Source organism: Phyllostomus discolor, chromosome X, assembly GCF_004126475.2.
Source record: "Phyllostomus discolor isolate MPI-MPIP mPhyDis1 chromosome X, mPhyDis1.pri.v3, whole genome shotgun sequence".
Taxonomy (NCBI): Eukaryota; Metazoa; Chordata; class Mammalia; order Chiroptera; family Phyllostomidae; genus Phyllostomus; species Phyllostomus discolor.
In genome coordinates, this window is record NC_050198.1 from 40,453,709 (window position 1) to 40,469,898 (window position 16,190).

Consider the following 16,190-nt stretch of genomic DNA (forward strand, 5'->3'; position numbering starts at 1 on the left):
AAAGAAAATCTTGGAGGCCATTAAGAAAGATATCAATAGCAAGACACTCATAGTAGGGAATTTTAACACCCTACTGTCAGCAATAGATAGATCATCAAAGCAAAGAATCAACAAGAATACTGTGGCATTGAATGACACTTTAGATCAAATGGATTTAGTTGATATATATAAAACCTTTCATTACACAGAAGCAAATATTCATTCTTTTCAAATGCACATGGCAAATTTTCAGGTATAGCCCATATGGTAGGTCACAAAATGAGACCCTACAAACACCAGAAAATTGAAGCCATATCACTCATCTTCTCAAATCACACGGGCTTGAAACTAGAAACTAACCTCAAGGAAAAAACACTCAAATACATGAAAATTGAATAACATGCTATGAAATAATGAATGAGTAAAAGTGAGATCAAGATAAAAATCAGAAAGTTTCTGGAAACAAATAAAAATGAATACACAACAACTCAAAACCTATGAGACACAGTGAAGACAGTCCTTAGAGGAAAGTTCATAGCAATAAAGGCCTACCTAAAAAGATAGAAACGTTTCAAATAAACAACCTAACCCTACATCTACAAGAACTAGAGGAACAACAACAAACAAAGCCAAGAATGAGAAGTAAGTAAATAACCAAGATCAGAGGAGAATTAAATGACATAAAGACTAAAAGAAAAATTCAAAAGATCAATAAACTCAGGAGCTGATTCTTTGTAAAAATAAACAAAATTGACAAGCCTTTAACCAGAGTCATCAAGAAAAAAAGAGAGGACCTAAATCAACAAAATCAGAAATGAAAGAGAAATTACAACTGATACCACAGGAAAATACTGTGGATTTCTAAATCCATAATATGGAAATGTAAATACTAGAGGATTGTCATACATTACTATGAACAATTATGTGTCAAGAAATTTGAAATCTTGGGTGAAATGAACAAATTTCTAGAAACATGCAGTCTTCCAAAACTGAATCAAGAAGAAGCAGAAAGCTTGAGTAAACTGATAACACCTAGTGAAATAGAAGCAGTAATCAAAAAAATTCTGGCACACAAAAGCCCTGGGCTGGACGGCTTCACAAGAGAATTTTACCAAATATGTAGGGAAAAGTTAACTCCTATCCTTCTGAGACTATTCCAAAAATAATTCAAGAAGAGGGAAGACTCTCAAACTCGTTTTAGGAGGTCGGTATTATCTTAATTCCAAAGCCAGTAAAGACACAAAAAGGAAATAAAACTACAGGCCAATATCACTGATGAATATAGACACTAAAATCCTCAACAAAACATTGACAAATGCATCTAACAATACACTAAAAAGATCATACACCATGATCAAATGGAAGTCATCCAAGGGATGCAAGAATGCTATAATATTGACTAATCAATAAATGTAATACACCACATAAACAAAAGGAAAGACAAAAATTACATTATCATATCAATAGATATTGAAAACATATTTGATAAAGTACAGTACCCATTTACAATAAAAATGCTCAGCTAAGTGGGAATACAGGGAGCATACCTCAACATAATAAAGGCCATATATGAGAAATCTACAACCAACATTGTACTCAATGGGAAAAAACTGAAAGCTTTCCCCATAAGATCAGGAACAAGGCATGGATGTCTGCTTTTACCACTTTTATTCAACATATATTGGAAGTTCTAGTCACAGTGGTCAGACAAGAAGTAGAAATAAAAGGCATCCAAATTGCAAAGGAGGAAGTAAAACTGTCATTATTTGCAGACAATATGATAGTGTCCACAGAAACCCTTATAGGCTCCACTAAAAACAAAAACAAAAACAAAAAAAACCCCAACAACTCTACCTTGTAAGTGAATTTGGCAAAATAGCAGGATACAAAGTCAATATTCAGAAATTAAAAGCATTTTTGTATACCAACAATGAAATATCAGAAACGGAAACTACAAAAGAAATCCAATTTACTATAGCAACAAGGAAAATAAAGTACCTAGGAATAAACTTAACAGAGGAGGTAAAAGACCTGTACTCAGAAAACTACAAAATTCTAAAGAAATTAATTAAGGAAGATAGAAACAACTAAAAGCATTTACTGTGGTCATAGATTAGAAGAATCAACATCATTAAAATGTCCATTCTACCCAAAGCAATCCATAGATTCAATGCAATCCCTATTAAAATACAAAGAACCTATTTCACAAATGTAGAAGAAATATTTCAAAATTGATGTGGAACAAAAAATGATCATGAATAGAGTCAGCAATCTTGAGAAAGAAGAAGAAAGTAGAAGGGATCATAATACTTGATATCAAACTATACTACAAGGTCACTGTAATCAAATCAGTCTTATATTGGCATAAGAATAGACACATGAATCTATGGAACAGAATAGAGAGTGTAGAAATTAACCCATATCTCTATGTCAATATTTGACAAAGGGGGCAGAAGCATAAAATGAAGTAAAAATAGCCTCTTCAACAAATGGAGCTGAGAGATTTGAATAGGTACATGGAAAACAGTGAAACTAGACCACCAACTTACACCACACACCAGAATAAACTCAGAATGAATAAAAGACTTAAACATAAGTCATGATACCATAAGAGTCCTAGAGGAAAACATAGGCAGTAAATTTCACATATCCCACATAGCAATATTTTTGCTGATATATCTTCTAGGGCAAGTGAAATAAAGGAAAAAGTAAACAAATGGGAATACATTAAATTAAAAAACTTCTGCAGGGTTAAAGAAAACATCATCAAAATGAACAGGGAACCAGCCATATTGGAAAATATATTTGGCAATGATACCTTGCACAAGGGTTTGATCTCCATAATATATAAATAATTTATACAACTTAATGCCAGGAAGATGAACAATCCAATTAAAAATTGGGCAAAGGACCTGAACAGACACTTCTCCAAGGAGGACATACAGAGGGTCCAGAGACATATGAAAGGATGCTCAGTATCATTACTTATCAGAGTGATGCAAATTAAAACCACAATGAGATACCACCTCACACTGGTCAGAATGGTCATCATTAACAAGTCAACAAACAACAAGCACTGGTTATATTGCAGAGAAAAGGGAACACTAGTGCACTTTTCGTGGGAATTCAAACTGGTGCAGCCGCTGTGGAAAACAGCATAGAATTTCCTCAAAAAGCTAAAAATGAAACTGCCTGTTGACCCAGTGCTTCCATTCCTAGGATTATACCCTAAGAATCCTGAGACACCAATTCAAAAGAACCTATGCACCCCTGTGTTCACAGCAGCACTATTTACAATAGCCAAGTGCTGGAAAGAGCCTAAGTGCCCATCAGTAAATGAGTGGATCAAAAAACAGTGGTATATTTACACAATGGAATACTACACAGCAGAAAGAAAGAAGGAACTCTTACCTTTCACTTCTGAATGGATAGAACTGAATAGCATTAGGGTATGTGAAGTAATCCAGGTAGCAAAAGACAAATATATATGATCTCACCTATAACAGGAACCTATGAGAAAAAAAATAAGTGAGCAAAATAGAACCAGAGGTGTGGAAACAAGGAACAAACTGACAAGGACCGGAGTGGAGAGAGGGCAGAGATAAGGGAGGAATGAAGGGGAAGGGTGTAGTTATAGAACAAGTATAAGTAACTCATGGAAATTGACAAGAGGGTGGGCATTGACTGTGGGAATGGGGGTTGGGCAGTACAGGGGAGAGCAATGGAGAAAATTGGGACAACTGTAATAGAACAATAATAAAAAAACCGAGGTTGTTATTTCAGCTGTGCAGCTCCCCCCAAGGGGTAAGGGTTCCCAGGCCCACACCAGCCTCCCAAGCCCAGGGTTATGGCACCAGGGAAAGAAGTCCCCATAACTTCTGTCTGTAAAGAGCAGCAAAGATTGTGGATGAGTTAGATAGAAAGCCTTTGGAGTCCCAGGCTTTTCTCTTAAAGGGTCCCCGCACAGACTTACTTGGAGTCTCTTGCTCATAACACCGGGACAGTATCTGAAAAGAGGCCAGGGGCATACTGGCAGGAAACGAACGGTCTGTCATTAGGGCAAGTGCTGGATGAAACAGCTTTCTCCCAAACAGAAGTACAGGCAGAGGCCATTTGTTTTTCCTTTTCTGAGCCCTCCCTCCACAGAGCTGGCAGGCAGGTGCTATATCTGAGTCTCAATCATCCTGCTAACACTGATCATCCAGACCTGAGACCCCACCCGACCCAACTTGCAGTCCCACTCAAGTCATTTCCTCTTTTTTCATACAAACAGAATATACAACAGACTTTCCTAAAATCTGTCAAATAAGCAGCATGTCGCCTTGGGATGCACCATACCTTATGCTAAGTAGCTCCTAGTCCAGCTTTTGTGGTAGTTGGCCTTGTTTCATGCTTGGTTGTTCCTGGGCACCTCCAAGCCCAGCATAAGTAGCAGCCATCTCCAAATTTCTTTGTAGCTCATGCCAGGTGGCCCTGGACAGGGCACAGTTGGTGTCTGACATTGGTCTTCACCTCCTGGGGGGCCCCAGAACCAAAGCACATGGTGGACAGCTTCAGATCACACCAGACTATAACCCAACCACCTCCACAAGCAACTCATTGAAGTGAGTCCTGCTCCATAGGGTCAGACCTCTGTAGTCATAGCTGGTCCTCACAACTGATTGGCCTGGAGGTAGATCCCTCCCATTGACTTCCCCACAGCAATTTAGGCTCAACTACAACAGGAAGATGAACACAACCTACAAGGGGAGGTGCATCTGGAGCACCTAGCTCAGGTGAGTGGGCAGGCTGTGCCATGGGCCAAACAGAATGCCTACTACATAAGGCCACTCTATCAAGACTGGAAGATGTAGCATCTCTACCTAGTATGTAGAAACAAATACATGGGGCAGCCAAAATGAAGAGACAAAAATATGTCCTAAATGAGAGAACAAAACTCCAGAAAGAACTGAAATGGAGATAAGCAATCTACTATGTGCAGAGTTCAAAACACTGATTACAAGGATGCTCAAGTAACTTAGGGGAAAAGTAGATGAACTTAGTGAGAACTTCAACAATGAGATAGGAAACTTAAAAATTGAGATACAGCCCTGGCTGGTGTGGCTCAATGGACTGAGCACTGACCTTCAAACCAAAAGGTTGCTGGTTTGATTCCCAGGTAGGGCATAGACCTGTTGTGGGCCAGATCCCCATTAGGGGTATGTGAGAGGTAACTACACATTGATGTTTCTCTCCCTCTTTTTCCCCTTCCCTTTCTCTCTTTAAAATAAATAAATAAATACAATATTTTCAAAAACTGAGATACAAAACATTAAAAAGAACCAGTCAGAAATGAAGGGTACAATAAAGTAAATGAAGAATACATTACAGAGTATCAACAGTAGAGCAGATGAAACAGATGATTAAATCAGTTATTTGGAAGATAAAGAAGTAGAAAACATACAATCAGAACAGAAAAAAAAGAATGCAGAAAAATGAAGACAGTTTAAGGTACCTCTGGGATAATTTACAGCATATCAACATTCACATTATGGGGGTGCCAGAAGAAGAGAGAGAGGAAGAAATTGAAACTCTTTGAAAAAATAGTGATGGTAACTTTCCTATCTAGGTAAAGAAATAGGCATACAAGTCCAGGAAGCACAGATAGTCCCAAACAAGGTGAACCCAAAGAGGTCCTCACCAAGACACATCACAATTAAAATGTAAAAGTTTAGAGAAAAAGAGAGAATCTTAAAAGCAGTTAGTTAACTACAAGGGAGCTCCCACAAAAGTGTCCCCTGATCTCTCAACAGAAATAGTGCAGGCCAGTGGGATTGCCACAAAATATTCAAAGCAATGAAAAGGAAGGACCTACAACCAAGATTACTCCACCCAGCAAAGCTACCATTTAGAACTGAAGGACAGATAAAGAGTTTCCTAGACAAGAAAAAGCTAAAGGAGTCTATCACCACCAAACCAGTATTACAAGAAATGTTAAAGAGTAATTTTGAAGAAAAAGAAAAAGAACAAGGATGAGGGGTGGGGAAGAAGGAGGTGTAGAGGTAAGATGGGAGGTTGGGGGAGAAGGAAAATATGAATAATAAAATGGCAAAACATACATATCTATCAACAATTACTTTAAATGCAAATGGATAAATGCTTCAATCAAAAGACATGCTGTGGCTGAATGAATGACAAAACAAGACCCATACTACTGTTGTCTACAAGAGACTCACTTCAGATTGAAAGACACACTCAGATGGGAAGTAAAGGGATGGAATAGATACTTCATGAAAATGGAAACAGACAAACAAAAAAAAAGTTGGGGTAGCAATACTTACCCCAGACCAAATAGACTGAAAAAAAAAAAAAGACTATAAAAAGAGATGACAAAGGACCCAGTAATTCAACTTCTTGGTATTTATTTGAAGAAACCCAAAACACTAACTCATAAAGACATATAGAGGCCCCTCCAGAAAAAGTCCAGCCATTGTTAATATAAAGAGGATGGGTTGTGTGACATAATGTAACCTGGAAGCCAAGGAGAGTGGACTGGAATGGGCATGCATGAACACTGATGACTTCACTGTACTAGTCAGTGGGGGCAGTAGATGCCACTGAGTGAGCATGTGTACTGTGTGTCCATCATATTCAAAATGACTGAGGGAGTAGACAACAAATCTGCATCAAATTTTGCATGAAGCAGAACATTCCTTTGCAGAAACTATTCAGATGAATCAGAAGGCCACAGCTATGGGAAACTGATAATTGGCAGCTTCATCACAACAACAGACCTGTGTATGGATCATGTCTCATGCAGAGTGTTTTTGCAAAACATCAGATCACCCAGGTGACTCAGCACCCCCTACAGCCCAGATTTGGTGACCTGCAACTTCTGGCTTTTCCCAAAGCTAAAATCATCTTTGAAAGGGAAGAGATTTCAGACCATCAGTGAGATTCAGGAAAGTATGATGGGGCAGCTGATGACAATTGGGAGAACTGTGTGAGGTCCCAAGGTGCCTACTTTGAAGGGGCCTGAGGCATGATTGTCCTATGTTCAATGTTTCTTGCATCTTGTATCTTCTTCAATCAATGCTTCTATTTTTCATATTACCTGGCTGGACAGACCTCATATATCCATATATTCATTGAAGCATTATTTACAATAGCCAATATATGGAAGCAACCTAGGTGTCCATCGATAGATGAATGGATTAAGAAGAAGTGGTGCATACATACAATGGAATATGACTCAGCCATAAAAAGAAGGACTTTTGCCATCTGTAACAACATGAAGGGGCCTAGAAGGTATTTTTTTGAGTGAAATAAGCCAGACAAATGCCAGATGATTTCACTTATATGTGTAATCTAAAAAAAATAAACTAAACAAACAAGCAGAAGAGAAACAGACTCATAGACACAGAGAATATTTTGACAGTTGCCAGATGAGAGGGGGAATGGAAGAATAATGAAGGGATTAAGAAGTACAAATTGGTAGTAATAGAATAATCATGAGGATGTAAAGTAGAACATAAGGAATATAGTCAATAATATGCATTGTAATAATTGTGTCTAGTGTTAGATGGGTAGTAGATTTATTGGGTTGATCACCTTGTAAGTTATATAAATATCTAATCACTGGGTTGTATACCTGAAACTAATATAATATTGTATGTCAACTGTATTTGAAAAATAAAAAGTATTTAAAATTTTTTAAAAGCAAGAGATAACAAATGCTGGTGAGAAAAAGGAACCCTTGCTATTGTTGGTAAATATGCACATTGGTACAACCACTATAGAAAAGTATGGAAGGTCCTCAAAAAATTAAAAATAGAACTATGATTTGATCCAAGAATTTCACTTCTAGGACAGTATCAAGAGGAAATGAAAACACTAATTCAAAAAAAATCTGTACTGCCATATTCACAGTGCATTATTTATAATGGCCAAGGCATGGAAACAACCTTAGTCTGATTTGCTGATTTACACCCTCTATAAGAGACAATTTAAAAATTCATTCTGCACAAAATTGTGTATGTGTATTTATATTAGAAGGAAGTTATACTATACAAAATGCTCAGATATAAATAACTATAATAAATTGAGTGGCTGTCATAAAATGAAGCAGTTATTGGCTTTAATTTAATGTTTTTCTGGTAACCAGGGAGATGAGGCAAGACTATGGATAAAAGCTGGTACCTATGGCAGCAGAATCAGTACTCTCTTCCAAGGAAATCCCTTTATCTAATGTGGAAAGAAGTGTTTCACTTTCCCAGTTGATACAATGTGACAAACTCAGGGTCCTTCCTGTACCAAGATTCCAGGGAGGCCCTGCTAAGACACTGCTGCCAAGGACTCTTATTACTCCCTGGGTCTGCTGTAAAGGGAGAATCTGAAGTCCTAAGTGATTCCTTAAGAAATGAGCATCCTGCCCAGAAGGAAGCATTCAGGGGCTGCCTCAAAGGCTCAAATATAGGATCTTAAATGCAGATATCCCTGTCCCCACAATCCCTTAGCTGCTGGAATTTCTCTCCATGACTACTCACTGGAGACATCCTTAAAGTGAGTTTAATTTAGTTGTCAATCCCTCAAGGAGGTGTTGGACAGAATGAAAAGCTCAATACTGCAGGAGGTTTGGAGGGTTGGCAGTGAAAGTGAAAAAGGTCAAAAAGGATGACCCTTTCCTCCCTTCCTCGCTCCCTCATTGCCTCCCTTAGAGGGTTATCTTTCTCTTACACTGTGGCTTATAGTCTCTGTGTGTCTTTCTGCTCCACTCCTCCCAGAGGCAGAGAAACAGTCACTACTCTGCACCTGGCAATTGCATGGACCTGGAAAATACAGACGTAAACAGTCCCTGCCCTATTCCCTATGCCCTGACTCAAGATTATGATTCCAATATATTCTGATTCTCAGTTTACAGTGCTGTAGGAGGCAGCCAAGTAAGCAGCACTGATAACAAAATAATTCAAACCATTATTACATCTTCAGTTTCCAGACCTGAGCCTTACACAGAATAAGGTTATGAGTAAATGAATGAGTAAATGAATGAATAAATAATCCAAAGGATTCTGGGTCTTCCTAGAAAAATGATAGACCCAATTAAGATTATTTTTGTTTCAGAACCATGTTTGGAACCATGTTTATAATGCATGTTTAGGCTCCACAGGGTAGAGGCAGGGACTTTGAGGAAAATCCCATAGTCATTCTAAAAGAAGTAGGTTAAGCCCCCAAGGGTTCATCTCACATCAGCCTTGGAACTGGTCATTATAGTTTGAAGCCTATTCCAAGACCTTTCTCAAAGACTGCCATGAGGGCACTGATAAGTCTAAGCTTATGCAGACTACACTCTGAAAAAAGATAGACACCCACTGTACCATCCTGGAAACTCCTGCTCTCTGTACCCACACTGCTTGGCCTGGCTAAATCTCATGACCTGGAAGTGTTTGCTCTTTTGGTTCCTGTTGGAGGAAACTGAAGGTGGAACTGTCCCATCCATAGTCTCATTCTAAAAGAAGGGGGGCCCCTTGCTCTCAGAATGCCTTTAACACACTCCAAATCTTTGCAACAAGGGACCTGGGCTCTACAAATCTGGAACATAAAGACTGCATTTCACAGTAGGACAGACATGTGTTTATTGACTTCAAATTATTCTGTTGTCACTTTTGGTAAGGATATAGACATAAAAAAATTGCAACAGAATTTTCAAGAATAAATGTTATTGCTATGGATTGAAAACACAAAACAAACAAAAATAATTCCACTAGTAGTTGGAAATGATAATATTAAGTAATGTAATTTTTTCTGTTACAGTAACTGCAGAACACAGAGATAATAAACACAACACTAAAGGTGGACATGAGAATTCAGCAGAGCAAAAGCCTAGTTATAATTGCAAAAACCTCACTTCCCACTTAAACTGCCCTTGCTTCCACACAGACTGAAAGCAAGTGTCTAAAGGCAGTGAGCCTCACTCAGTAATGTGTCTAAAGAAATGCACTTCACTCTATAATGTGTTAGTGAATCCTGTGGGGATCTTGTTTAAATGCAGATTCCAACTGAGAGGGTTTGGGGCAGCCCCGAGATGCTGCATTTTCAACAAATTCCCAAGTGATACTGTGGCCAGTGGTACCAGGCCACAGCTGGAATAGCCAAGACTAAACAAGGTGCAAGCCAAACCCTAGATGGGCCAGGCCAAGGAAGCTACATGATTCCTGATGGGAAATGCACAAGTGGGTGTGCCATCCTCGGACACTAGGTAGATAATGATCATGATAATGATCACAGTATTGGTTTCAGAGTTGGGACTCCGTGGGCCCAATCTATAGCACCTCCCTTCCATTATGGAGTTCTGGACTAAAGAGGCAGATACCTGAGTCAGGCAGGGGGGTGGAAATAACAGTTCCACTGCTGGTAAAACCTGTATGAGAGCCCTTGGCTTAGGTGAGCAGTTACCACAGGCTTGCCAATCTCTCCCCTAATTGTGAAGATGAGTCCACCTAGGCATTGACACAGCTGGACAATCCCTGCTCTCTCCTGAGGGCCAGGTCCTTTTCTGCTTGGCAGAGAGCAGATCATTAAAATTGCACTGCATCCTGAATGAGGGCTGGCCCCTAAAACAGAGAGGCAAAAGGGACTTGCTCAAGAGAGAGGACATTACATTTTAAAGTTTTTTTCCATGCTTATCTGCCTCCCAACTACATATACTTTCACACCCCCCATAAGCACTAAATGGTAAACTTTCTCAGGGTAGGGACTTAATCTGCCTTGTTCACCATGGTAGTTTCTGCTAGACTATTGCCTAATGCCTAGTAAATGCTTAAATACATTTGATGAATGAACAAAACCCCCATACAATTCTATAAAATAGATATTATTTTATCCCCATTTTTCTGATGACGAAACAAAGGCACAAAGTGGTGAAGCAACATGCACAAACTTGTCTTCTCTCAGTCTCTGAACCAAACAGTCACATTGCTCTTTCCTTATAGCTTTCCAACTGCCACCACCTGAAAATGTGTGCTCAATAAATTAAGGTCAGCAAGCATTTCTCCTTTCTTCCTTTCTAACAACAACCTAAATTTAGTTTATGCATTCATTCCTTCTACATTGAGCACATATGCCTTGGTTGAACCTGATACTTTTTAAGCACCTGACAGACACTTGAGTAGTCTGAGGTAATCCATCCCCCTCTGCCCTTAATTAGCTCAGAAATGGAAATGAGAAAGAAAAAATTGGCTAAGTGATTCCAGGAGAGTTCCTATGCATTCTTTTGGCAAAATTTTTACCAGTGATGTTCTCCCTTCTTATGAAGGTAAGTAAAAAAGGAAGAAACACCATGTGATAATATAACCTGTCCTATAATCCAAGAGGAGCTGCATGGCATGAAACCTATGTATAGAAGAGAAGAAAGAACTTAAGCCACTGATGACATCAGTAAGCCACTGGGTTAACCACCCCTAAAGCCCACCCTACCTCTGCATTATGTAATTAATTAACTTGTTGTTTGAACTAGCTTAATTGGATTATTCTTTTATTTTAAGTCAAATGCACAGTAAAGTTTATATGTGTACAGAGGGGAGGAAGATGGTGGGAGAGTGAATGGAAGTCACATGAAACTCCTCACAGGGCCAATCTGGAATTATAACTCAATTGTGGAGAAACCACCCAGAATAAACAACTGATCAGTAGCAAGAAAGAAGCCTTATAACCTCAGACACACAGAAGAATCAGCTTCATTACCTGTCTGGTAAGGAGTGTGGTAGAGACTTGAGAGGGCTGGCCGGTCACCCACAGGGGACAGTGCTAGAGGGCTAATTAAGCTGCTGGTTGGATTCTCCTAAGAAGAATGAGGTCTAAATCCTAAGCTGTGATCCCCAGCCTAGAGCACCGAGATCAAAAATACAGATAACAACCAGCAGTGAAAAGCTTCAGAGTTGTAGAGACAGGCAGCTGGAGACATAAGAGCCCTTTAATGGGCCAAGACACAAATTTTCATCTGCAGCCACTTGCTCTGGGCTCTGGTGAAAGTGGTCAGAGTGGGCTGGTGGTGCCAGAGGAGAGACTGAGAGCAGGAGATTTGGGGAGAAAACTGAGAGAGTAGACACTGGGATCCCTGTGCTGAGGCATCACCCATTTGGCAGCAGCCACCATACTCAGGCAGACCACTCCTCTTCAAGCAGCAGCAGCCTGAGGGGAAACAACAGCCCCAACCCCAGGAGACTCTGCCCAGGCTCTGTAGTACTTAAGCCTAACTGCTGAGTACTGATTGACTAGATTAACAACAGAAGGAGATAGCCACAGACAGTAGACCCCTGGCAAAGTGGGGGAAGAGTGGACTAGAGATGCTTGAGGAGATACTGGGTACAGAGGCTTTGGGGAGGGAACTGAGAGAGTAGCCACCAGGATCCCAGTACTGAGCCAACCTCCATATGGCAGCAGCCATCCTGCTCAGGCAGACCACTCCTCATCAAGCAGCAGCAGCCTGAGGGGATACAATAGACCCCACCCCAGCAGGGATTAGACCATGCCCTACAGTGCTTAAACCTGACTGCTGAGTGCAAAGTGACCGGATTAACTATTGAAGGAGATAGCCACAGACAGTAGATCCCTGGAAGTCTCAAACTGGCTGCTGAAGTTCAGATGGGATCAACATCTGATTATGACCAGAGGTAGGCCCAGAAAGAAAAAAGAAAAAACAAAACAGTGTGAATACAAGAGGCTACTGAGATGAAACCCACTGTGGTCTTCTCCATGATTTGTGATATTTTCTTTCCTGCATAGCTTTTTAAGATTCACTGCTTGTCCAGAAAGTTTGTACATATTAAGCCACTAAATTTTATAACAGTGTATTTCAATTTACATATTTTGCCCCTCTCTCCTCTTAGCCCACTTTATCTTCCTTTTTGCTTGCATTATTTTCCTTTTTTAATATATTTTATTGGCCCTGGCTGGCATAGTTCAGTGGATTGAGTGCGGGCTGCAAACCAAAGAATCGCAGGTTTGATTCCCAGTCAGGGCACATGCCTGGGTTGCAGGCCATGACCCCCAGCAACCACACACTGATGTTTCTCTCTCTCTCTCTCTCTCTCTTTCTCCCTCTCTGAGAATAAATAAATAAATAACCAAATAAATAAATAAATAAAAATATATATATTTTATTGATTATGCTATTACAGTTGTCCCATTTTCCCCCCTTCATTCCCCTCCACTCTGCACACCCCCTCCCACCCACATTCCCCCTCTTTAGTTCATGTCCATGTGTCATACTTATAAGTTCTTTGGCTTCTACATTTCCCATACTATTCTTACCCTCCCCCTGTCTATTTTCTACCTATCATCTATGCTACTTATTCTCTGAGCCTTTTGCCCGTCTCTCCCCCTCCCACTCCCCTGTTGATAACCATCCATGTGGTCTCCATTTCTGTGGTTCTGTTCTTGTTCTAGTTGTTTGCATAGTTTTTTTGTTTGTTTAATTGTTGTTCAAGTACAGTTTTATTTTCATTTCAAATTTTGTTTTCTCTCTTGATACAATTTGTTTCCATTACATTTCCATTATGTACTCTTACTATTTCTCCCCTGCCCAGACACACAAAACCAATTTTTTTGTCAATAGTCATCTTACATCCTTTTCCCCTACTCTTAAAATACCCCTGTTCTCTCTCCACCTTTAGCAATCTTTGCTAGTTTGTTGTGGGTAGTGTAGCTGTTGTTGAATTTATTTTTTCAATTTTATTTCTAGAGCTTCACTAATTTTGTATTTCAAATATCAAATTTTACTATTCCCCTCTCCTACTGTTTTTTCTTGGCCCAAATTTTTTATTCGGCTGTCTTAGCCTGTTTTCTTTTTCTTTTTTGTCTCTTTTCTATTTCTCCTTCATCCTGCACTTTTAATTTATTCTCCTTTTTTCTTTTTTCCTTTTTCCTTACATTCCAAATTTTATTTTTTTCCCTGTCTGAGCCTGGTTTTTGTTCCTTGCTCTTAATATTCCCTTTCCCTCTATCATTTCAAAACCACTTCCCATTCCTCTAGACAACTCTTAAACTTGCCTTTGCTTCTTTTACCCTCTTATTCCTATACCACCTAGGTTAATTTTAGCTCATTTGTTGTTTATAGTACTGTGGTGGATCTTTCTTTCCAATTTGGATCCTATGATTTTATTAATAATTTATTATTTCTTCTTCCTTTTTCTTCATCTTTCTCACTTTATTTTATTTTATATTATTTTAATTTCTGTTTAAACCAATACTATACACTTCCCTTCTCATTCTCCATTCCATATTCTTCATTCCCTTTTTTATTCGTGATGTAACTTGTACTTTCTTTGTATTGCTCCAAAGCCCAACTCTTAGTAGTGTACCTCCCTGTACCATCTCAGAATCATTTCTCTTTCAGTAGGTCATCTCATATCCACTCTCCTTTTTATAATAGTCTTAATCTCATAATTTCTCAGCCTTTTGGATAAGATCAAGTGTAGTATCTGTTCTTATCAGTTTAATATAATAGTCTTAATCACTTTATACCTTATTAATACTGGTTAATTTGATGTTGATAGTGGGATTTGGGGGACTTATTATTATGGGTGTGGGTTTTTTTTACTGGGCTTTGTGATTTTCTTCTGGCAGCACCTGCACAACAGCACAAAAGATGTGGTGGGCAGAGTGACTTTCAGTCAAACAGATGGAGAAAGGAGCCACCAAAGAAGGATCCAACAACAATAAAAATCCAAATACATACAGAGAACCAATATAAATGGTATGAAGGGTATCCCAAGAGCATCTAGTTCAGGTGATCAAGGAGATTGCACCACCGAACCCCATAGGCTGCCTACCATAGAAGTTCACACCACAAAGTCAGGGAGTCAAAACAGATCAATTTAAGAAGCAGAAGCAAACAAGTAGAGTCTCACAAATAATGGAAAGACAAAGAAACAGTCCCCAGTTGAAAGGAAAGGAGGAATCCCCAGAAAGAGTGCTAAATGAAATGGAGGCAAGTCAACAATCAGACATTGAGTTCAAAACAAAGGTTATAAGGAAGCTTAGTGAGCTCACTGAGAATTACCAAAAGCTACAGGGAAACTATGAGAAACTTACTGCAAACAATATCAGACTAAAAAAAGGACGTATAAGTAATCAACAAGGGCCAAGAGGAAATGAAGAATAAAATCTCTGAATTGAAGAACACAATAGAAAGAATCAATAGCAGACTAGATGAAGCAGAGAATCAGCAAGCTGGAGGACAATGTAGAAAAAAGAAATTCCCAGAATGATCAAGAAAAGGAAAAAAGACTCAAAAAGAACAAAGAAGGGTTAAAGGAACTGCAGGCTAACATGTACCATAATAATATCCATATACTAGAAATACTAGAAGGTGAAGAAGAGGAGCAAGGAATAGAAAACTTGTTTGAAAAAGTAATGATGGAAACTCCCCTAATTTGATGAAAGAAAAAGCCATACAAATTCAGGAAAAACAGAGGGTCCCAATCAAGAGGAAACCAAATAGGCCCACCCCAAGACATATAATTATTAAAATGGCAAAATTCAAAGGCTAAAAGAGAATCTTAAAGGTAGCAGGGAGAAACAGGGAGTAACATACAAGTGAGCACCGATAAGGGTAGCATCTGACTTCTCAGCCAAAACTCTACCAATCAGAAGGCAATGACAAGAAATATTCCAAATAATGAAAATCAAAGGCATTAAACCAAGACTACTGTACCCAGCAAGATTCTCAATGAAAATAGAAGGCTAAATAAAGAGAATTTTGGACAAAGAAGGCTAAAAGAACACACCTCCACCAAACTAGCACTGCAAGATATGCTAAAAGGACTTCTTTAAGAAGAGGAAGAAAAACAGTGAGAGAGAGAGAGGAACACAGGTACAAAGGGAGTAAAATAGCAATAAGAATCTATCAATAATTACCTTAAATGTAAATGGATTAAATGCTCCAGTCAAAAGACACAGGATAGCTGAATGAATAAGAAAACAAGACCCACGCATATGCTGCCTACAAGAGACCCACCTCAGAACAAAAGACTTACACAGACTGAAAGTGAAGGTATGGAAAAAATATTCCAAGCAAACAGACAGGAAAAAGAAAAAACAGAGTAGCAATACTTATATCCAACAAGATAGACTTCGAAACAAAGACCATAAAAAGAGACACTGAAGGACACTTCATAATACTCAAGGGAAGATCCATCAAGAAGACATAAATATTGTAAACAAATATGCACCCA

General features: G+C 39.0%; 1 pseudogene; it reads left to right on the plus strand.

Annotated features, from left to right (window-relative positions):
- Window positions 1-14,396: 14,396 nt before the first annotated feature.
- Window positions 14,397-14,483, plus strand: LOC114505921 (annotated as a pseudogene).
- Window positions 14,484-16,190: the final 1,707 nt, after the last annotated feature.